This window comes from Micromys minutus (assembly GCF_963924665.1).
Source record: "Micromys minutus genome assembly, chromosome: 22".
NCBI lineage: Eukaryota > Metazoa > Chordata > Mammalia > Rodentia > Muridae > Micromys > Micromys minutus.
In genome coordinates this window covers 21,205,397-21,228,141 of record NC_137957.1, presented here as the reverse complement: position 1 = coordinate 21,228,141, position 22,745 = coordinate 21,205,397, and the positions used below count along the sequence as shown (strand labels likewise).

The 22,745-nt window shown below is 37.0% G+C and overlaps 1 protein-coding gene and 1 pseudogene across 9 annotated transcripts in view; one reads left to right on the top strand and one right to left on the bottom strand.

Moving 5' to 3' along the window:
* Positions 1 to 22,745, top strand: part of KCNC2 (potassium voltage-gated channel subfamily C member 2) — a gene marked incomplete at both ends in the record, with an annotated part of 185,648 nt that overhangs the window by 118,105 nt on the left and 44,798 nt on the right. The gene's annotated exons all lie outside the window — the stretch shown is intronic.
* LOC308435127 (glyceraldehyde-3-phosphate dehydrogenase-like) lies at positions 21,528 to 22,564 on the bottom strand (annotated as a pseudogene). The gene has a single exon. The product of its transcript is annotated as a glyceraldehyde-3-phosphate dehydrogenase-like (transcript).

Sequence of the window (22,745 nt, the reverse complement as noted above, 5' to 3'; positions counted from 1 at the left end):
TGTTTCTCTCTGCTCTTGTTTCTGGAACAAATGTAGTATGTTGAGACTTATATATTATTGTCAGTTTCCTAGTGAACACAAAGTTTTGTAATGAATTTGTAATGTCAACTCTGTTTGATCGGTAACTATAAATTTCTAATGCTAAAGTATATTCACTTCTCCTCATAATGAGATATTTACACACCTTTATGTATCATTTGGAGCTAGAGAGTAAGGAAGCGAGGTAAGGACAGGATATCTAGAAATGTCATTGATACTAAATAAGAAAATGACATCAATATTCATGACAGTGGTGATAAGAACTAATTCCCTAGAGCATTTTTTTAAAATTGATCTTGCTTCCATGTACTATACAAGTTTACTGGTGTAACTTTATGCAGGCTCTAAAATGATGGACAAAAATTCATCTCAGGATCTTCTTATCAATGAATTCTATTTGGTAAAAAAAGGAAAAAAAAAAAAAAAGGTGGGCAGAGAAACCCATGCACATCTGAGAAACACATTTGCAAATATGTGCAGCCTGTGTGCCAAAATGTCACAGTGGGACACTTTCAATTAAATTTATGGATTTGTTTGCTTTTCATTTGAGCTGGATTTTGCCCTTTTAATCACACGCATTTGCAGATCCCACGATTGGTCCTTGGAGAGGATTTTATAAGCAACCTAGCACCCTCTTAGGGAAAATGAAAAATTGCTCTCATCATTTCCAATATCAGTCTTGGCATCCTGTTCTTCCATGTGTGTACCCGTGTGTACCCGTCTGTACCCTTGCAGATCATCAGACACCACTTCTCCTTGGTATACTTGGTATACATAATTTATTGCAACCCTTTCAAACAATAGCGATATACAAAGATTCCATGCTACATATTCCAATATAAACAGATGATAGGACTACAGTATTGAATGCATTGTTCACTCTTTAAGAAAGTTTCCCATCAATGAACATGTAAGGGGGATTATAGAGGCAGTGCCATTTTCTAGGCATTCTGAAGCCTCACTAGGTTAGTGAAAATGAACTTTTATTTTCTGCCTGCCAAGCCTTTAATTGGCCCTATTAAGGTACAACTCTTTCTTTCTTTCTTTCTTTCTTTCTTTCTTTCTTTCTTTCTTTCTTTCTTTCTTTCCTTCCTTCCTTCCTTCTTTTCTTCCTTCCTTTCTTCCTTCTTTTCTTCCTTCCTTCCTTCCTTCCTTCCTTCCTTCCTTCCTTCCTTCCTTTCTTTTCTTTCTTTATAATACAAAATAGATGTGTATGTGTATACGTAAATGAAAGCATATATACTTAGAGACATGTATATATTAGAAATCTGTGTGTCCAGGTATATATACATAATTGGATCCTTACCTGCTTTTGACAGCTGGTGGAAGATGTGAAAGTATCCCAGAGAAACCTGTGTCCAGATATTTATGCTGTTAGAGATCCTATGGAAGTTCATTTGTCCCCCAGTATGCTTCCAATCTGAGTCTATTGCTGCTACCCTTCTCCAAAATTAATCGTATGTCACCCATGCAGATGTTTCCTCTCACTAAGCTTACATATAATCATTATTTTTTCAGTGTTCTTTCAAATGTTTGCATATTCCTTTGAAAAGGAAAAACAAAATAAAATAAAAAGAAAGAAAAGAGAAATCTGCTACACTCCTGCATCCTTGACCCCCCTTTGCCCTCACATATAGAAAGCAGCTCATTTCCCTCCTATTTCTGCAACAGAAAAAAATATGACTACTTAGCAAATACTTTTGCTACAGGAAAACCTGATTTCTTTTCCCCTAGAGAAGAAACTCGCAGGGAAGGAAGATCCCATTGTTGCCTGTGAGATCCCTGCACTATCCATTGATGAAATTGCCCTGTGACAAAACTCAGCATGAGGCCAGTGCACAGAATGAAATCATTCTTGACAGATCCCTTGGGCTGTGGACTTTCTGTGCTAGGCACTCCATTGAGACGTACCATTACCGTTTCCCGTTTGATTATACATGGGCATGTGCTGTCAGTTCGCATTGCTTGGGTAAGTGGTTTGAACTTGGTGATTGGGTAATGTAAATGCATTCTTTCCTCTTAAATGAGATTTCATTTTCTGGCAATTTCAAGGCTTGTTAAATTTGGTCACAGAGGGATATGAATTCAGTCTTTGTTTCACTTTTCTCTTGCTACTTTTCCCATTTCCCCCTGGTGCTGAGCATGAGAAAAACAACAGAGCGTCCCTGTAGCTGGATCTGAAGCATGTGCACAATCTGCTGAAACACAGAGTCTAAAACAGTGGTTCTTGGTCCATTTCTAATGAAGAAGTACTTGTACACTAGGTATCTCTTTGGAGCAAGGGATGCTAGACGGTGGCCACATTGTTTTTTTTTCTCAGAGATGGTTATTTAATGGAAATTGGGCTCACTGATACTCTTACATGAAATCAACAAATTCTGCCTTCCTGTTACCAAGTTGAGTGCAAAACTGCTCCGTTTTGTGTGACAGGCCAGACAGCTAACTTTGAAACAAGATGTGGTTTCTTGGTAAGCCACTTCAAAATTTTCTGTAGGAATTCCCAGAATAGGCCATGATGTGAAATTGCTTCAGAACGATACAGCATGTTTCTGAGATTGTATGACCTGATATTTAATCATTTTCCTCCATGTGGGGAAAAATGTAGCTAAAATACTCATTAAAAATATTAGTGGCCTTTCTCTACTGTGTTATTTATTTCATATTAAATGTATGTATTTTATTTACTTTAAGTACTAATATTAGTTCCCCTCCCAGTACCCCCTCAGGAATTTTCCCTGTATCCCATCTCCCCCTTCTCCTTTGCAGAGGGGGAAGCCCCCCACTGGATGTTAGCACTTCTCCCCCACCCTAGGCAGTACATCAAGTTGGTACATAACTAGGGGCAATCTCTTCCACTGAGGCCAGAGAAGGCTGACCATTCAGGGAAACAGGATCTGTAGGGCAGCAGACTCAGGGACAGCCCTTCTCCAGTTGTTGGGGACCTGAATGAAGACTAAACTGCTCATGTACTGCAGATACACTATATCACTTTCTGTTTGCTTTTTTTTTTTTTTATATGTATTGTGTGTGTATAGGTAAATGGATCAGAAATCACCTTAATTAGCTAGCCCTTTTCAGATCATGAGTGAAGTTATCAGCCAGCACAAGACCAATGTAGGTATATGAGATGTTTCATCAAAAGGATAATAAGCAAGTCTGCCGTAAAATAATATGTTCTTACTGAGGGTCATTGGCTTGAAACTATCAGTATCTTCACGATAGGTATGTGCAAGTATATTACCACTTAAATATAAGTACTTTCCTTAAAAAGCAAACATGTGTGTATGTTATAATATATCTTCCAATTACTTTCTATTTGAGAAAATTTTTTTTTAAATTTTTTTACTTTTTAACACCTTTATTTTATAAAACAAAGACAAACGTACAGATTTCAAGCATTTTTTGCATAAAATTATACAATACATTTTTGTCAGTACTTTTTTTCAGATTTTAAAATAATTTTTACATAAATCTATATGAATAGTCAGTAATTGATCTTTTTTTAAAACAACTTTATTTTACAAAACAAAGATAAATGTACAGATTTTAAGCATTTTTTGCGTAAAATTATGCAATACATTTTTGTCAGTATTTTTTTTTCAGATTTTAAAATAATTTTTCCATAAAACTATATGAATATATTTTTTTAGTCAGTACTTGATTTTTTTAAAGGTTTGATAGTATGCATTGAAAACTTAATAGTTACACTGAGCATAAAGTACATGTAAAACAAAATGTAACATGGAAAGAAGATGTTTTCTTGTTGTTGAGGATAGATTTCGCTATTCTGGGTCTTTTGTTGTTCCATATGAAATTGCACATTGATCTTTCCAAATCAATGAAGAACTGGGTTGGAATTTTGATGGGGATTGCGTTGAATCTGTAGATTGCTTTTTTTAGGATGGCCATTTTTAAAATGTTGATCTTTCCAATCCATGAGCAAGGGAGATCTTTCCATTTTCTGAGATCCTCCTCAATTTCCTTCTTTAGAGGTTTGAAGTTCTTGTCGTACAGGTTCTTCGCTTGCTTAGTTAGAGTCACACCAAGGTATTTCATAGTTTTGGTGGCGATTGTGAAGGGTACCTTTTCCCTAATTTCTTTCTCCACATGTTTGTCCTTTGAGTATAGGAAGGCTACTGGTTTGTTTGAGTTAATTTTGTATCCGGCCACTTTGCTGAACTTGTTTATCAGCTGTAGGAGTTCTCTGGTGCAATTTTTGGGGTCACTGAAGTACACTATCATGTCATCGGCAAAGAGTGATGATTTTATCTCTTCCTTTCCGATTTGTATCCCCTTGATCTCCTTTTGCAGTCTAATTGCTCCAGCCAGGACTTCCAGTACTATGTTGAATAGGTAGGGGGAGAGTGGGCAGCCTTGTCGAGTCCCTGATTTTAGTGGGATTGCTTCAAGTTTCCCACCATTAAGTTTGATGTTGGCTGTTGGTTTGCTGTACATTGCTTTTATTATGTTTAAGTATGGACCTTCGATTCCTGTTCTTTCCAGGACTTTTAACATGAAGGGGTGTTGAATTTTGTCAAATGCTTTCTCAGCATTTAGTGAGATGACCATGTGATTTTATTCTTTGAGTTTGTTTATATGGTGGATTACATTGATGGATTTCCTTATATTAAACCATCCCTGAATCCCAGGGATGAAGCCTACTTGGTCATGATGAATGATCATTTTGATGTGTTCTTGGATTCAGTTTGCAAGGATTTTGTTGAGTATTTTTGCATCAATGTTCATAAGTGAGATTGGTCTGAAGTTCTCTTTCCTTGTAGGGCCTTTGTGTGGTTTAGGTACTAGGGTTATTGTAGCCTCAAAAAAGTGAGTTAGGTAGTATTCCATCTGATTCTATCTTTTGGAATAGTTTGGAGAGTATTGGTGTTATGTCCTCAATAAATGTCTGATTAAATTCTGCACTGAACCGGTCTGGACCTGGGCTTTTTTTGGTTGGGAGGCTTTTGATGACTTCTTCTATTTCTTTAGGTGTTATAGGGTTATTTAGATGGTTTACTTGGTCCTGGTTTAACTTTGGGATCTTGTATCTGTCTAGGAATTCATTTATTTCCTCCAGATTTTCCAATTTTGTGGAGTATAAGTTTTTGTAGTAGGATCTGATGATTTCTTGAATTTCCTCAGTTTCAGTTGTTATGTCTTCATGTTCTTTTCTGATTTTGTTAATTTGTATACTCTCTTTGCCCTCTAGTTAGTCTTGCTAGGGGTTTATCAATTTTTTTGATTTTGTCAAAGAACCAACTCTTTGTTTTGTTGATTTTTTTCAATGGTTCTTTTTGTTTCTATTTGGTCTATTTCTGCCCTATTTTTGATTATTTCTTCCTGTCTACTCTTCTTGGGTATATGTGCTTCCTTTTGTTCTAGGGCTTTTAGCTGTGCTGTCAGGTTGCTGATGTAAGCTCTCTCCAGTTTCTTTTGGAAGCACTTAGGGCTATGAGTTTTCCTCTCAGTACTGCTTTCATTGCATCCCATAGGTTTGGGTATGTTGTGTTTTCGTTTTTGTTGAATTCTAGAAAGTCCTTAATTTCTTTCTTTATTTCTTCTTTGACCCTGCTATCTTTTGACAGAGCGTTGTTTAGTTTCCATGTGTACGTAGGCTTTTTGTTGTCTTTGTTGTTGTTAAAGACCAGCCGTAGACCATGGTGATCTGAGAGGATGCATGGGACTATTTCAATCTTCTTATATCGATTGAGGCTCGTTCTGTGTCCAATTATGTGGTCAATTTTCGAGAAGGTGCCATGGGGTGCTGAGAAGAAGGTGTATTCTTTTACTTTAGGATGATATGTTCTGTATATATCTATTAATTCTTGTTGGTTCAAATTCTCTGCCAGCTTTGCAGTGTCCTTGTTCAGTTTCTGTTTCCATGATCTGTCCATTGGTGAGAGTGGGGTATTAAAGTCTCCCACTATTATTGTGTGGGGTGAAATGTATTTTTTGAGCTTTAGTAGAGTTTCTTTTATGAATGTCGGTGCTTTTTTTATTTGGAGCATATATGTTAAGGATTGAGAGTTCCTCCTGACAGATTTCCCCTGTAATGAGTAAAAAGTGTCCTTCCTTATCTTTTTTGATAACTTTTGGTTGGAAATTTACTTTATTTGATATTAGAATAGCCACTCCAGCTTGCTTCTTGGAGCTGTTTGCTTGAAAGTTTGTTTCCCACCCTTTTACTCTGAGATAGTGTCTGTCTTTGTCTCTGAGATGAGTTTCCTGTATGTAGCAAAAGGCTGGATTTTGTTTATGTATCCAGTCTGATATCCTCTGTCTCTTTACTGGGGAGTTGAGTCCATTTATGTTAATAGATATCAAGGAATAGTTGTTTCTGTTTCCTGCCATTATTTTTTTTGTGGGTTGAGTTGTGTCTGTGTCTTTTTCTTCTTTTAGTTTTCTTGTTTAGGAGTTTTCTTGTTTTTACTAGGCTGTATTTTCCCTCATTGTATTGGGTTTTCCACCTATAAGTCGTTGTAGTGCTGGGATTGTGGTCAAATATTGTTTACATTTTGATTTGTCTTGAAATATCTTCATATCTCCATTGGTGGTGATTGATAGTTTTGCTGGGTATAGCAGCTTGGGCTGGCACTTGTGCTCTCTTAGGGTGTGCATGATGTCTGTCCAGTCTCTTCTAGCTTTCATAGTCTCTGTTTAGAATTCAGGTGTGATTCTGATTGGCCTGCCTTTATATGTTACCTGACCTTTTTCCCTTACTGCTTTTAGTATTCTTTCTTTGCTTTGGGCACTTGATGTTTTTACTATTATGTGTCGGGAGGTATTTCTTTTCCTGTCCAACCTATTTGGAGTTCTGAAGGCTTCTTTTATGCTCATGGTCATCTCATTCTTGAGGGTAGGAAAGTTTTCTTCTACGATTTTGTTGAAGATATTTACTGTGCCTCTTAGTTGATACTCTTCTCCCTCTTCTATTCCTATTATCCTTAGGTTCGGTCTTCTCATTGTGTCCTGGATTTCCTGGACATTTTGCGTTAGGAGCTTTTTGTTTTTTGCATCTTCTCTGGCTGTTTTGTCTATGTTTACAATGTTGTCTTCTGCCCCAGAGATTCTCTCTTCCATCTCTTGTAATCTATTGGAAATGCTTGCTTCTGTGACTCCTGATTTCTTTTTTAGGTGTTCTACCTCTAGGGTTATCTCTTTTAGTGTTTTCTTTATTGTGTCAATTTCTGTTTTAAATTCCCTCTTCCATTCCTTCTTCTCTTTGGTTGTGTTTTCCACTAGTTCTTTTAATTCTTTGAGTTTTTTTCTTGTTTCCTCTTTAAAAGCTTCTGAATCTTTTTGCTTTTCCTCCCGTTCTTGTTTAAGTATCTCTATCAGCATCTTGAGGTATGATTTCAGGTCTGCGTCTTCTTTTTCTGGAGTGTTTGGCATTCCAATGTTTGCTGTTATGGGAGAGCTGGGTTCTGGAGTTGTCAGGTTTTCTTGGTTTCCTTGGGATATACTCTTTCGCTTTCCTCTTGCCATTTTTTTTGTCAGTGATATGTTCTCGCCTTTCCCTTGTATCTAGTCTGTGTCCCTGGATCTCCACTGGTCCAGGTGGCAGATGGACCGAGCCCTGTTCTATGCCTTAGAGTCGCTGGGTGGGAACAGAAGTTTCAAAGTCCTGTTCCTGGTCCCTGGATCAGGGAGGGCAGGGCAGGGAGTGCGCTTATCGTGCACACTCCACAGAGATCTCTCTGCTCCCTGGTCTCAGATCTCCTACTCACCAGTCTTTAAAGCTTTAGGAGCTGCTGATCCGTGTGGCAGATGGGCTGTGCCCTGTTCTGCTCACTGAGGTCGCTGCCGGATGGAAACAGAAGTTCCAAAATTCTGTTCCTGGTCCCTGGATCAGGCATTACTGGGGGTGCGCTTTCCGTGTGCACTCTGCTGAGATCTCTCCTCTCCCTGGCTGCCCAGATCTCCTACTCACCAGTCTTTAAAGCTTTAGGTGTTGCTGATCCATGTGGCAGATGGGCCGTGCCCTGTTCTGTGCCCTGAAGTCGCCGCCGGGCAAGAAGGATTTTCTTAAACATATAGTTTTTTTTGAAGTTTTAATATATTTATTTAATTATTCCAGTTAAGAGAAAAATAGTTTCACATGGGCTGGTTACAAAGATAAACAAATGGGTTTGTTTTTTCATCTTTATATCTCAATGTTATGTTTTCTTTTGCCCTTAATCTACAGTCTGCCTATCGGGATTAAAGTAAGTTTGAAGGAATTTGTAGTACTTTTTATGTAAGGTTTAAGTTCAGGTTGAATTTTAATAAAATCAGTTTATAATCTTTTGCAATTATATAATTACAATGTTTACTCATTTTCTCATTTTGCTATCTTTTTTCTCTATTTATTTATTTATTTATTCATTCATTTATTCATTCATTCATTTATTCACTCACTCACTCACTTTATATCCTGATTGCTTTCCCCCCTTCTGGTCCCTCCATTACATAGTCTGTCTCCTCATCTCTTCTCCCCTTCTCCTCTGAGGAGGTGGAGGCCTCCTCCTCCTGGGTATCCCCCCACCTTCATACATCAGTTTTCTGCAGGGATAGGAGCATCCTCTCACCAAGACCAGACAAGTCAGTCCAGTTAGGGAAAAGGGATCCACAAAAGGCAACAGCTTTAGGAATCGTTCTTGCGACAGTTGTTGGAGGACCCACAATGAAGAGCCAGCTGTACATCTGCTACATATGTGCAGGGAAGCCTATGTCCACCCCATTTTTGCTCTTTTGTTGGTGGTTCAATCTCTGAGAACTTCCTAGGGTCCAGGTTAATACTTATAGTTCAGTGCTGAAATATAATGTTCTACTAGCTCCTGTTTAAAAGACAATTCCTTTAAAAGCATAGGATAGATATGCTTAAAATAGTGTGCTAAGGCAAGACTGAGGCTTGTGTGATGCCTTTGGGGATCAAGTGACCCTTTCACAGGGGTTACCTGAAGCCATCAGAAAAAACGGATATTTAGAGTATGATTCACCATATTAGCAAAAGCATAGTTATGAGGTAACAACAAAAATAAGTTTATGTCTGGGGTCATCACATGTGGAAGTGTATTAAAGAATCACAGCATAAAAAGGTTGAAAACTACGACTCTATGGCTTTGATACCAATTTATCTAGAAATATTAAGAATGCCTAGTTGGGCTGGAGAGGTGGCTCAGCAGTCAAGAGCACTGGCTGCTTCCAGAGGTCTTGAGTTCAATTCCTAGCCAACACATGATGACTCACCAATGTCTATAATGAGATATGGTGCCCTCTTCTGACATTCAGGTAGAACACTGTGTACATAATAAACCAGGTCATAGCCTATTGACAAAATACTGAAAGAAAGTTCTCACTACACAGCCACCATGTCTTCAGCTATTTTACAGTATAGGTACATGATGAATGTGTATTTACTTAATATAATATTGAATACAGTTGGAAATACATAAAATAACAACTAAGGTTAGAAGTAAAACATGTACAGAGAATCTGGAAGATTTAAAGGGTTTTGATTTTCAGCATCTTGTGAATGAGACACTTTAAATTCAATGCTGTGGTATAATGGCTTAGGGAGCTACTTCTCATTTCAGTTTGTCATCCAGCGGAACTAGGTATTTTAACATTATGGTTAATTGATACGGTAAAATTTAGAGAGGATAAAGATTTAGATTTCCTAACACTCATTTAGAATTTTTCCATAGCATTTTCTCTTATTATTACTTTACGATTGTGACTAAATACAAGGTTGGAAAAAAAATCTATGAACTGTAGAAGGGTCAGGACTAGATTCAACAATGTCTGAACCACCTACTGTTTGAATTGGAAGTGTAGATTCTCTAACACACAGACTAAATACAATTTCACTTAACCTTTGATAATTGCCATGTAACTCTTGACTTTTTCCCCGGGTTATAGAATGATGAGTGCTTAGTTACGTTCATTCCTGTACTGTGAGAAAGTACTTTCTGCAAGTCATTTAGTAAGAATATGTTTTCACGCACTTTATGAAATTATCTAAATGACCCAACCCAACATAATCTCACAAGTGTTGTATGTGCCCTGATATAACCCAAAATTCCACATACCTTTTCTCATGTAATTTTAGTCACAATACCTTTTGACTGTCCCGCATGACTTTCCATTTCTAGTCTTTTTTGGTAGTTCTGTAACAATATTGTTGATTTTACTCATGTTTCTCGGTTAAATAATGATGACTAAACTCATTTTCACTGTAGGATGTTCATCATCTGGTCTTTTCTTTAATGAGATATCTTAAGAGCTTTGTCCAATGTTTGTCTTTTTTGACTCTCTTCATTCTGAGTTCTGAGTTCTTTATGTATTGTAGACACAGGTCCTCCCCCAGACATATGTCCTGCAAATGACTTCTGAGCGTTTGCCTATTTTACTATGTCATTAAAACATAAACAGAAGACTTAATATTTTGTGATATCCAGCTTACCAAAGTTTGGGGTTTATGACCCACTGGCTTAACCCATTTTTATAATGTTACTTTTCCATTGTTTTCCCCTGACAGTTGAATAATTTTAGTGTTTTATTTTAGTCTTATGACTCAAATTAAGTTGATGCTTTTATACATGATATCTTATCTTTAAAACTTCTTATTGCTTTTTAGTCTCATTGAGTTTTGTGTTCATCAGAATCTATGTCCACAGAAATAGATTACCATTCATAACACAAAAAATTAAGGAATATTATAATTATGATGTACTTTGCACTTTTGCCTGAGACAAAAATGTATTGAAATCTGCATACAATCAAAAATCTATGGCATGATTCTAGAATTTGAATAATTACCTACATCTTTATAAGACTCTTTAAACTCATGACCACTATTGAAAAAGAAAAATCCCAAGAGGTATTGGCAAAAGGACTGAGGGAAAAATATAAAAGATTGCTTAATAACTTCACAAAATATCTGCTTGTATGTTTACCAACTGTTTCTGTATTGGCTCTGCAATCCTAATGTAAAGGCTGTAGGGATCAGCTTATTATTTTGAACGTATTTAGAAATGGAAACATTTGTATTATACCAAACCTCATTACAACTCTAGGATTAAGACTATACATAGTTGAACTACTTAGGAACCCCACATTCCATCTAATTAAATTATTTTCTTTCTTTCCTGCCATCTTAACATGTCCTAAAATATGATCACAGAACCTAGTTCTATGACAGAGTTTTAAAGCCCCCATTTTTGTGTATAAGTGGAGGCCAACATGGACGGCTACATGCTATCCCAGGGTCAAACCACTGTTTCGCTCTCAATGAAAGCTGACACTGGTTCTGCTCTTCCACAGATCCCAGTGGTTCTGCCTTTCTGACAAAGGCATAGAAATGTGACAGCTTTTCTTCAAATACGTTTTGTGTGTAGTTACTCAAAATTGGAATGGCAGTAGTAAGAATACAGATTTTTTGTTCCCTAAAAGCTGAGCTCTTTATCTTCAGATAATCGATCATTTGTCAGTTTTGTGATGAAGCTCTAAGACATCGGGATTGAATGCTGATAACCATATGTTTATATGAGAGTATCGGAATGGTATCTCATTTTATAATACCACTCATTCGCAGAATCAGAAACTCCTCTGTTTGACCTTAACATAGAGGAGATAGAGGCTCTGTGGAGTTTAGCATTGAAGGGAATAGCAGGGGGAGGAACCCGCTCCTAAGGCTGTGGTCAAGAATGGCTGACACACAGCTGGGCAAGCAGCTGGGCTTTTCATGAACAAAACCAAAGTGTGAGCAAATGCAACTGTAGCTGAATGTGAATGAAAGGAAACTCTAAGACCCACGGAAGCATCGTACAGTTCAGGGTTTGCATGGCCAGTAATCATTTTCTTCTTTCATCTGAATCTTAGAATTCCAGATATATTTTATGCCAGAACAAATAGCTCCTTGCGTGTCTGCCAGTTTTTACAAACCTGTTCGTATTTTTTTCAAACGAATACGCTGTAGTTTTCCATTTGCATTTCATTATATTATTTTGCATAAGTAATAGTGGTGTTTTGCATTTTTTTAGCAGCACCCCTTGTGAGATTTGTCATTAAAAGAGGTTATTATTCCAGAAGCTACCATCAAAGAATGTGGGAGATATTGACACTTTTTGCTCATTTGCCACATACAGTAAAGAGTCTTTGAACAAGGTCAAACAATGAGTCAGCAGGACACCAGGATTACATTTCCAAGCTCCCAAGGCAAAATTCTACTCCATGTATCAGCAGGTCTCCTGTGTGACATTCTTTTTTCGGACCACACTTTGCTTGTGATTTTATTCATCCTTGAAATTCTTCCAGTATGCTAGCTGGAAAAAAAAAATACTCCTGTTACCAGACCATGAAAATCTAAGACGTCTACAGAGAAAAGGGATTTGGGATAGATTCAGAATGTTGGAGAAGCTTCACTGCACCTCCCTGTGGAAATAAAACCCGAATCAGCCAACCAAAGTAATGTGAAATAAATATTTTACAAATAGCAACAGATTGCATAGCAACACGGGAGCCTGGCAGGACACGTGAGCACTCAAAGCATTGCTTATGTCTCTTATTAGGAAAAATAGGAACCGATGTCTAGAAAACGCAGCAAATGCTTGGTCACATAAAATTGTTCAAGCATGTCAGCATGTTTTTAAGTTAGTCATATCTAGATAAAATCAGCGCGTCCTTACAAAAGGCTAGGACTGAATACTGAACACTGTCAATTGACCCTCTTCTTAAGGTTTAGAAATGAGAAAGGTTTTTTAATGAAGCACATTCATTGCAGTGCAAACAACCTGCTTGCTTATTACAGAATCCTCAAAGGTGGAGAGCAGTAAATTCACACCCATGACCCAAACAGAATCATCTCATAACTTGATACAGTTCTTATTTCCACAAGAAGAAAGAAACGATAATTAGGCTTCTAAACACTTCATATCAAGAAAAACGAATAAAATAAATGACTATAAATGTTACCTCTATTTTGTAAATATTTAAACTTAACTGCTGAGGGATTAAAATTAATTTTGGGACAAATGGAACATGGCTGTCAGGTGACAAATTTATATACTGAGATTGTTTGTCCTTAGTTTTTAAACATTTTAAACACTAAACATTATGACTAATATCAGATTTTAATTTTTTCTTAATATGTAAACTTCAGGTTTGCTCTTTCAACTCATTACATCTGGGTAAACTCATGTGTTAAGTGTGGGTGGATAGAAGGTAGAGGGCTAACATAAGGACAGATAAATGGTTTACAGTGCATTGCCTATTTCTCTGTTGTCCACTACCTAAACCCGTTCTTCAGTTATTGTCATATGTTACAGTTTATGTTCATACAACATTATGAATAAATATACTTTTTCCCTTTATACAGATTTACTGGGTAACTAATTAACCGTATGGCTTTTCTTATAAGAAAGCTTTCCTTAAGTATTAGAACTGTAATGACCTTAGATCATTTTCAGTAGACTAGAACTTGATAAAGGAGAAAAAGAGCTGCTGACATGCCCTGATCATGTACATTCTGACAATCTTTCTCAATTTCTCCATTTCCATAATGTGGTTCCAAAATAATTTCAAAAACACAACCTGAAAATATTCTTCTAGCTTATATTCCTTATTATATTTACATAAACTGAATATCCTATAGATGTGGGAGATTGAATTGTGTACTTATTTGTAAATAAAGATGAGTTTGACAAGAGTTACATTCAGTAGATTTGATTGTTTTTTGCAATATGTAAGTGCAATTGGGATTTGTCCATTGTGTCTGCAGAAAACAGAGGAAGCCAATCTTCAATGCAGATTGCTTATGTTATAGCGGGGAGTGAAACCTGGTCTATATGTTCTTCAGTAATGTTACCATTTTGCTAAATCCAATCTAATCTTGATTCTTCAGTGAGGTTTCATCTTGAATCACCATCTTCTTACTTGGAACAGATTTCTCTGGATGGCAGAATCACAAATGAAGCCTGTTTATACCAACTTTCTCATGGAAGAGAAGTTAATAATACCAATCATGGCAGAGGAATCAAGAGAAGAAATCAGAGCAATTTAATGTTACTTAGCAAATTAAAAGTCACTTAAGAACTGAACAAGATGCCTCCATCTATTTCATCAAAGATGCTATCTTCAGGGGAGCCCATGGTATCATCTTAGTTTCTCACTAAAAAATACAGCGAGTGCATGATAACATTAATAGTCTATGGAGAACATGATTCAGGGTTAAAGGAAAAATGGAATTTGGAATGCTAGACTGGAGTACATTAATTATACAAATTGATTAACCTGTTATTAATAGGCCAATGAATTGGTGACTAATTGAAAAAAGAAAAGAAAGAAGGAAGAAAAAAAGAAAAGAAAGAATAGAACTATTTATCCAATTTATTAACAGGAGGCCAGACTTAAAGTATACTCAGGTATATGTGGATTAAATAATTGCATATCAGATGTAGGAAAGAAACTCTTTTAATTATTTCATGTATTTTCTCTGTAATAATGACCCCAATGACCCCAAGTCAATAAACCGAAAAAAGTAGAAAAGTTTCCTTGGGCATGAAGGAATGAAGAAATGAAACAGTCGTGAAGGAGAACAGGAGAGCAGGAATGAGTTGCCAAGAGCACAGAGAACTCAAGAAAATGTCAAAATGTGGGCTCTTGTAAAAAATGCAACAAATGTCAAGAGACTGACAGGCGAGAGCTAAGCCAAATGCAGGCTTTTCTAAGTATGCCACTGCTAATGTAGACTGTGTATCCTGATCTAACCAACAGAATATAGGAGAGTAGCCAGTACTGTGGGTTAAGATGGTGAATTGCAAGTCACGATCATTGCATAATTTCTGTATTAATCATTATCATAAGTTATTATCTATCCTTACTCTTCCCTATCCTTGTGATCATGAAGTTATATAAGTCAGAAACCAATAAACAGATATTCTGTCCTTGGAACGGACAATATAACGTTCATCCTTTTTTATATCAAGGGAACACTCAGTGTTGGTTTCTGATTTCACTTCTTGTTAAACTAAAACCATTAAGAATGATGTTCCTAGAGTTATCTGGTCTGCTTCCACGTCCAGTGGGTCCTATTTTCTTTATATTTTTGTTAGAGCTTCTTCTGTGATCCCCTTGCCATTAGGGTTTGGGTCAGAAAGGCAGAGTAGACCTCACTGCCAGTTTCTGTCGACAGACTTTCATTCTATTTTTGTTCATATATCCCCACTGTCATGAGGACAGAGGTAGATAATTAATCCTTATCACCTCTGATTCAGTTTAAAAGTTCCTGGAAATTTTTCAATAGCTGCTTGCATTTTTCTCTGGAAACCTTGATTTCTTTTTTTTCTTTTTTTAAAAACTAAATCCTTGTTAAAAAGCAACAAGGACTTTACAACTGAGACAATTTCCTGGGTAAGAGGGGTGATAGTTGTCAATCACTTTAAGTAAGACAAATTATTGTTAAATAAAGCTTGGAAATAATAGAGAATAAATTTGATTTAAAATTTTGTGTTTTAAGCTAAGAGAATATAATAAATAACAGATTCCAAGAAGCTCTTGCTGACAGGAGCCTGAGGGGTTCTACCAGCACCTGACTAGAACAGGTGCAGATACTCACAACCATTGGACTGAGCATCAGACCACAATGCAAGAGTTAGGGGAAGGAATAAAGGAGCTCAAGGAGATAGAAATTCCATAGGAAGAACAGTATCAATGAACTGGACCATCCAGACTCCCAGAGACTAAACCATCAACCAAAAAGTATACATGGAAGGAGCCCGGACTCCAGATACATATATAGCACAGGATAGCCTTATTTGACATCAGTGGGAGGGAAGACCCTTGGTCCTGTGGAGGTTTGATACCCCAGTGTAGGAGGATGCTAGAGCAGTGAGGTGGGTGGGTGGAGGAGCACCCTCATTGGGGCAAAAGGGAGGGAGAAGGGGAAGGGAGGAGTGGGGAGGAGGAAAGAAAGGGAAAGAGGGAATGGGATGGCGGAATTGTGGAGAGATAATATTTGAAATGAAACCAATAAAATGATGAATAAAAAAGAGAAAAAATAATTTACAAATAAAAAGAATATATGCAAACACTTATTAGCATATAGGAACAAAATAGTTTTGCTGCATGTTTTATAATAGTTAAAAAAATCAGGCTATTATAATTGTCTTCTTGAGACTGACAACTCATTTACTATCTATCATTTATACTTAGAGAAATGTGTTGAGGTGATTATATATATAGTATTAGCAGATGGAAAAGTAATGTAAAATATAAAAGGTAAAATGCAAAAGATAGGTAGAAATGTAGTGTAAGAAGAAGAGGTAGCATTTTGGCTTTAATATGTACTTTTTATATCTTTTAAATAGATTTAAGTGATTGGAAAAAATCTAAAAATTACTTACAATAAATGATATAATCTTATGCGTAACATGTAGCTAAACTGTAACCCACATAGATAATGAATCAGTAAATTCAGTCCTGAACTTGGCAGCACAATAATGCCAGAGTTACTAAAAAGCTCTCCTTCTTGCCAATAGATACATGTTTTGAACTCTAAGTAATAAGAATTGCCCATTCATTATTTTTTCTGAAAATCTTGAATCTTTTGTTGGGTAACTATAAGTTATACTTGCCATTGGGCATGAAAATTGAAATAGGATTTAGTAAGTGTAACCTTCTGTCATGACCTCCAAATCTAAATACTGTCTCACTGACCCTTAAGCATTGTGGACAACTTTCTTGCCTCTTTAACGTGTTTCAGCATATACCACCAGAAGTATTGCTACTTGGATTTCTTAGTAAACTAGAAGTACACTTGGAGCCTTTTAATAGCCCGTTTACCAGTGTCTAGATAATGTCAATATGTCTGCTTTCCACTAGAGATAAGCATTGCCTTTGGGGAATCCAAATTTTTGTGGCTTTTAGATATTTACAATGATTGATTTCCTGCAAGGGTGAAAAGTTAGGAGCATATTTTATTGGGATCTCTCTCTCTCTACTTTCTATCCTTAAATCAAACTAGTCTCATAATAAATTTAGAACTGACATTATTTGAGTCATTGACAAAATGAGGGAAATATTCTGAAAAAAGAGTGTTGAATTTAATTAATGTATAAATTAGTGACCCTTCATCAGGACACACACACACACACACACACACACACACACACACATTTGTTATGTTTATGGCTGAAAGGGAATTATAGTTCTATCAATTCATGAAATTATCCTGTAAAAGGGTCATTTTTTTCAGTTGTTTGATCATTTTCTTTCTCTATGTGAATACTTTCCTTGAGAGGTTTTGAAAAGAACACAAATATATACAGCCAGTTTTAAAAATTAAAAAAAGAACAAATTATATTCATCCACTAGATTTCACTACCTTTTCCTGTCATGACAATGTTTATAATTGAATTTTGTTGATAAATTGATGGAACAATAGATACAATAATAACTTCTGGAATATTATAAGCTTGTATCCATATTAGGGCTAATTTTTAGCAATGCTATTAACATGTTAATTTATTCAAATGATATCTTTGGGACTGAAATATATTAACTTTTTTATTCCATATTTTGAAAGATATTTGGAGCTATGGAGAAAGGAAATAATAGGTGATTATTTGTTTATTAATTATACGTTCATTTCTGGATATTCTTTAGAATTCTCTTCAGTTACTAGAATTGTAACATAAGGAATAATCTTATTCTTTGGAGGTTGATGTGATGAATTTATCCAACTTGCCCTGAGGATATTTATGTAAGTTGTCATCAGTGAATTTCAATGAAAACTTGAACCAAAATATACTTGAATACTTTTCTAAGAGAATGAAAAGTAAGCTTGTTTTTTCCTTCTTTCAGGGTAGAGCTCAACCAATTAAGGTATTTTTACAAATAAACTGTTGGTTGTTGTGTTTGTTCAAGAATGGCCCCTATCGTTTTATGTATTTGACTGTTTACTCTCCAGTTAGGGGAACTATTTGAGAAGAATTAGGAGGTGTGGCCTTGTTGGAGTAGGCATGATCCTGTTGGAGGATGGAGGTCACTGGTGGCAGGTTTTTGTGAGGTTTCAAAAGGCCAGGAAATGCACTTTGAGACATAGTACTATAACAAAATGGAAATCATATTTAAAGAAAACCATGAAGAAATGTAACATGAATATTTGAGTTAAATGCACTATTTGTTGTAATTGGTGTTTTAAACATTTATACTAATTATAAAATAATAAATAGATAACATCTGGCATAGAATATAAAACATTTGCCTGTGTATTTTAAATAACATGACTTTATCTTTGCTTAGTCTTTATGGTATTTTACTTACTTTGTACATTTTTTTACATAGTACTTATAGGTTATTATTAATTTTTTTACTTTCCCGTTTTATAGGCTGGCCAAGTTTATACTACCTATCATAAGTTGATCCTTTAGAACAGATATTAAATCCAATCAGTACTGTAGTGGTTATTCCAGTCAGTACTGTAGGAGGTATGGCTTACAACTGGTAACCCTCCGGATCACTGTTTCCCACCAATGGCCTGCATATAAACTATGGTACCTGCATTACAAATGCCATTCAACTGTGAGAAAGCTTCCTGTTCTGTACCAACTTGATTCATCCATATCACATGGCCAAGTATGGTATCTTCTTTTACAGGATCTTGCCATTAAGGTGTGATGGACATCTAAGAGCAGTGACAGTAGCCTATATAGTTTGGGGGCTATAACTCCAGTGATTTAGGATTTTAGTCTAATAATTTTGTTTGTGGACAGATTGTTATCATCCCATATAAATAGTGGCATTTAAGCATCTTTTTATGTGTTATAGTGAGATTATAAAATAGTAGGTTTCCATCTATTTTTTTTTTAAACTTATTGATCCATCCCTCCAGCAGTCTCTACTGCCCTACTGTGCCATTAGATTATTAGTTTTAAGCCTCATAAATATTTTTAGCAAGAGTCTTAAAGAATTTTCACTGTGGTCAATTTCTAAACATCATTCAAAAGCAAAATAATATCAACAAGAAAACAGTATGCATCATTGAAACTAGAGAACTTTATGTCAGAGTGACATATCTGAATTCATGTCTAGTTTCTACAAAAATAAAAGTGGTTCCTAGGTGACAAAGTTTCTTTTTAAACATACTTTGTTATTTCTTAGAGACTGAAATTCAAGAGAAAAAAATAACTTGTTAGGACAGCCTTTTAAAAGTTTTACTTTTTGTCCACAAAGCAAAATTTTATATTTTTACTAATGCTAAGTTGCCTTTTCTTCTTTAAGACACAGGGAACTCCTTTTATGGAAGACTATTCCTGCATTGTTGCTATAATAGACCTGAGGAAAAAAACCTAAAGCATATATCTTAAAAGGAAATGAAGGTCCAGTAATTTTTTTTTTTTTAGTGTCCATGAAATAGGACAATCAACTGTGTAGTATTAGTATTGTGATGTATCTGAGCAGCAGAGCATGCGTGATACACATACTATGGTTGTGAAGGGAAGAGGGGTCAACGGTGATGTTCTCTCATGAGGAGGATTTCTTCATGCAAAGCTACTCTCCCGCCATATGATTGGTCATGGCCAGTGGATTGTGTACCGTCGGATCTCCTTTCTTTAACAGTGAAACCAAACTAAGGGGTCTTTACCTGTTTGCCTATGTGGGCAACTTGAAGAACACAGCCAGGGATGTGGAAGCTAAAGTCTAACCAAGAGTCACAGTAATGAGGACAGTGATGATGGCAAAATGTTGATGATGTAATAATTAGTTAGAAACTTCGGGCCTCTGGGTTATGTCTGAAAGGAAAAATATTTTTACAGATGGAAAAATCAACAACTCCGAAGACTAAAGATCTTGAAATTATCCTCAGATATTTTGAAAAGGGTTAATTTAGCACCACAGTATTTAAAGGAACCATCTATCACTGGGTGGTAGATGCAAAGAATCATTAGGCTCTTAATCTTATGGTATGTAGTTGACATGTCATTTTGTCTGTATATTTACTATCTTAGATATGAGTTAGACAGACTGCCTTATAGTCATTAAGACAGACTGCTTTTGCTTTTATTTGAAAGGGACATTACAGAATGACTAATAAAATTGACTCAGTGAGGGTAAAGATAAAGAAAAGGTGCCTGTGTGTGTGTGTGTGTGTGTGTGTGTGTGTGTGTGTGAGTCGGTGTGTGTGTGTGTTCTTGTGCATTGAGACAGTTACATGTTGGATCTTCTTTTAGCTGCATGTTTTCATAAATGTTAATAAAATATGTAGATAAAAGTACTTTCAAATATTTCAAAATTTGTACTTGCTTTGTTTAATAAACATAAATTGGTGATGGTAACTTACTAATCAGTGCAGATTTAAAACACTAACATATCTATTAGACAGTCTTGCACTGAATTGCAATAAGCAAAGCTTTATGGTCTCTGAGAGAAGAAAAGGCAGGGAGAAGACAAAATGAGAAGCAGACTCTTGAAGTTTGTTTTGAAGTGAGCTTGGAAGTGATGGAAGAGAAGAACAGGAGACTGGAGAGACAGCAGTTTCTTAGAGCACTGCGCAGGACTCTGCAGGAGTGTCCACCGGAGGCAGCATGGAGGCTGCGGAGTTAGGACTGGAACTTCCTGTAGGGCAAGCATGTGAGAAGGCTATTTTGTTAATGAGATGGTGCTGTGTCATTTTGCAAGCATGCGAAAAGACTATTAGTGATTAATGGTGCTGTTATTTTTTAAAACATATGGATCCAGATTTACCAAAAGCTTTCAACTTAGCATTACACTTATTAAAAACAAGATTAAAGCTGAACATTTCCCCAGTAAAGTTAGTACAAGGCCATCTGAGAGAAATGTTAGTGTATTAAATCTACCGAGCTTAATGAGTGACCACTATCTGTATGTGTTTAGTTGAATACTTCAACTGTGATGAATGCAGCCAAGGAGACGAATTTTTAAATTTTATTCATTTCTTTTTAATATTTTAGAATGGCTAATATTTATAGCCAGAAGTGTCTGAAATAGTTTCACCAAATTCATCACTCACAGAGAAAAATTTCAAAATACAGCTAGTTAAGTGTAACATTGTAAAATGTTGCATGCTGTTGGAGCTGTACATTGTCATAAATGTGAATGAAACATGTAGATTAAACTGTTCTCACTGTTTAAAAATGTATAAATCATATTTTAAGCATAACGAGGTTTTATTTTTGCTTATATTTACTGCAATTAAGAACACCGTGCAATGAGCAGCCAGTTCAGTTATTGACAGACACTAAGTGACATTCCACACACAGTTTTTTTTTTTTTTGGGGGGGGGGAGCAGCGGAACTTTATTGATGGTATGGAAGAGAGTGGAGTAGGGAGGACTCCCTAGGCCCCTATTATTATGGGGGTCTGGGATGGAAATCATGAGGGAGATGCTCAGGGTTGGGGGCTGAGTTGGGATGGGACTCCTCAGCAACTAAGGCCCTCTCTCTTGCTCTCAGTGTCCTTGTTGGGGGGGGTGGGTGGTCCAGGGTTTCTTACTCCTTAGAGGCCATGTAGGCCATGAGGTCCACCACCCTATTGCTGTAGCTGTATTCATTGTCATACCAGGAAATGAGCTTTACAGAGTTGTCATTGAGAGCAATGTCAACTCCAGCATCAAGGTGGAAGAGTGGAAGTTGCTGTTGAAGTCACAGGAGACAACCTGGTCTTCAGTGAAGCCCAGGATGCCCTTTAGTGGACCCTCAGCTGCCTGCTTCACCACCATCTTGATGTCATCATATTTGGCAGGCTTCTTCAGGCGGCATGTCAGATCCACAACAGATACATTGGGGGTAAGAACGTGGAAAGCCAGGCCTGTGAGTTTCCCATTCAGCTCTGGGATGACCTTGCCCACGGCTTTGGCAGCACCAGTGGATGCAGGGATAATGTTCTGGGCTGCCCCACGGCCATCACGCCACATCTTGCCAGAGGGGCCATCCACAGTCTTCTGAGTGGCAGTGATGGCATGAACTGTGGTCATGAGCCCTTCCACGATGCCAAAGTTGTCATGGATGACCTTAGCCAGGGGGGCTAAGCAGTTGGTGGTGCAGGATGCATTGCTGACAATCTTGAGGGAGTTGCCATATTTCTCATGGTTCACACCCATCACAAACATGGGGGCATCAGCCGAAGGGGCAGAGATGATGACCCTTTTGGCCCCACCCTTCAAGTGGGCCCCGGCCTTCTCCATGGTGCTGAAGACACCAGTAGACTCCACAACATACTCAGCACCAGCATCACCCCATTTGATGTTAGCAGAATATCGCTCCTGGAAGATGGTGATGGGCTTCCCATTGATGACAAGCTTCCCATTCTCAGCCTTGACTGTGCCATTGAATTTGCCATGGGTAGAGTCATACTGGAACATGTAGATCATGTAGTTGAAGTCAATGAAGGGGTCGTCGATGGCGACAGTCTCCACTTTGCCAGATCCTGAGCAGAAGGCAGCCCTGGTAACCAGGCACCCAATATGGCCAAATCCATTCATGCCGACCTTCATCATCTTGTCTTAGGGATGGGGCTGGCACTGGATGAGTAGAACAGGGAGGAGCAGAAAGCCACACAGTGTTTTAAGAGAAGGTATTTGTTTCAGAGAATCAAATGGTGAACAATGAGGCTGCTATTACAGATTCTTTCTTGACATCCACTTTATGCCTTGGTTGACTATAGTTTCAATAAGTTCTACTAGTGTGCTGCAGCAGGGTTATACGGTC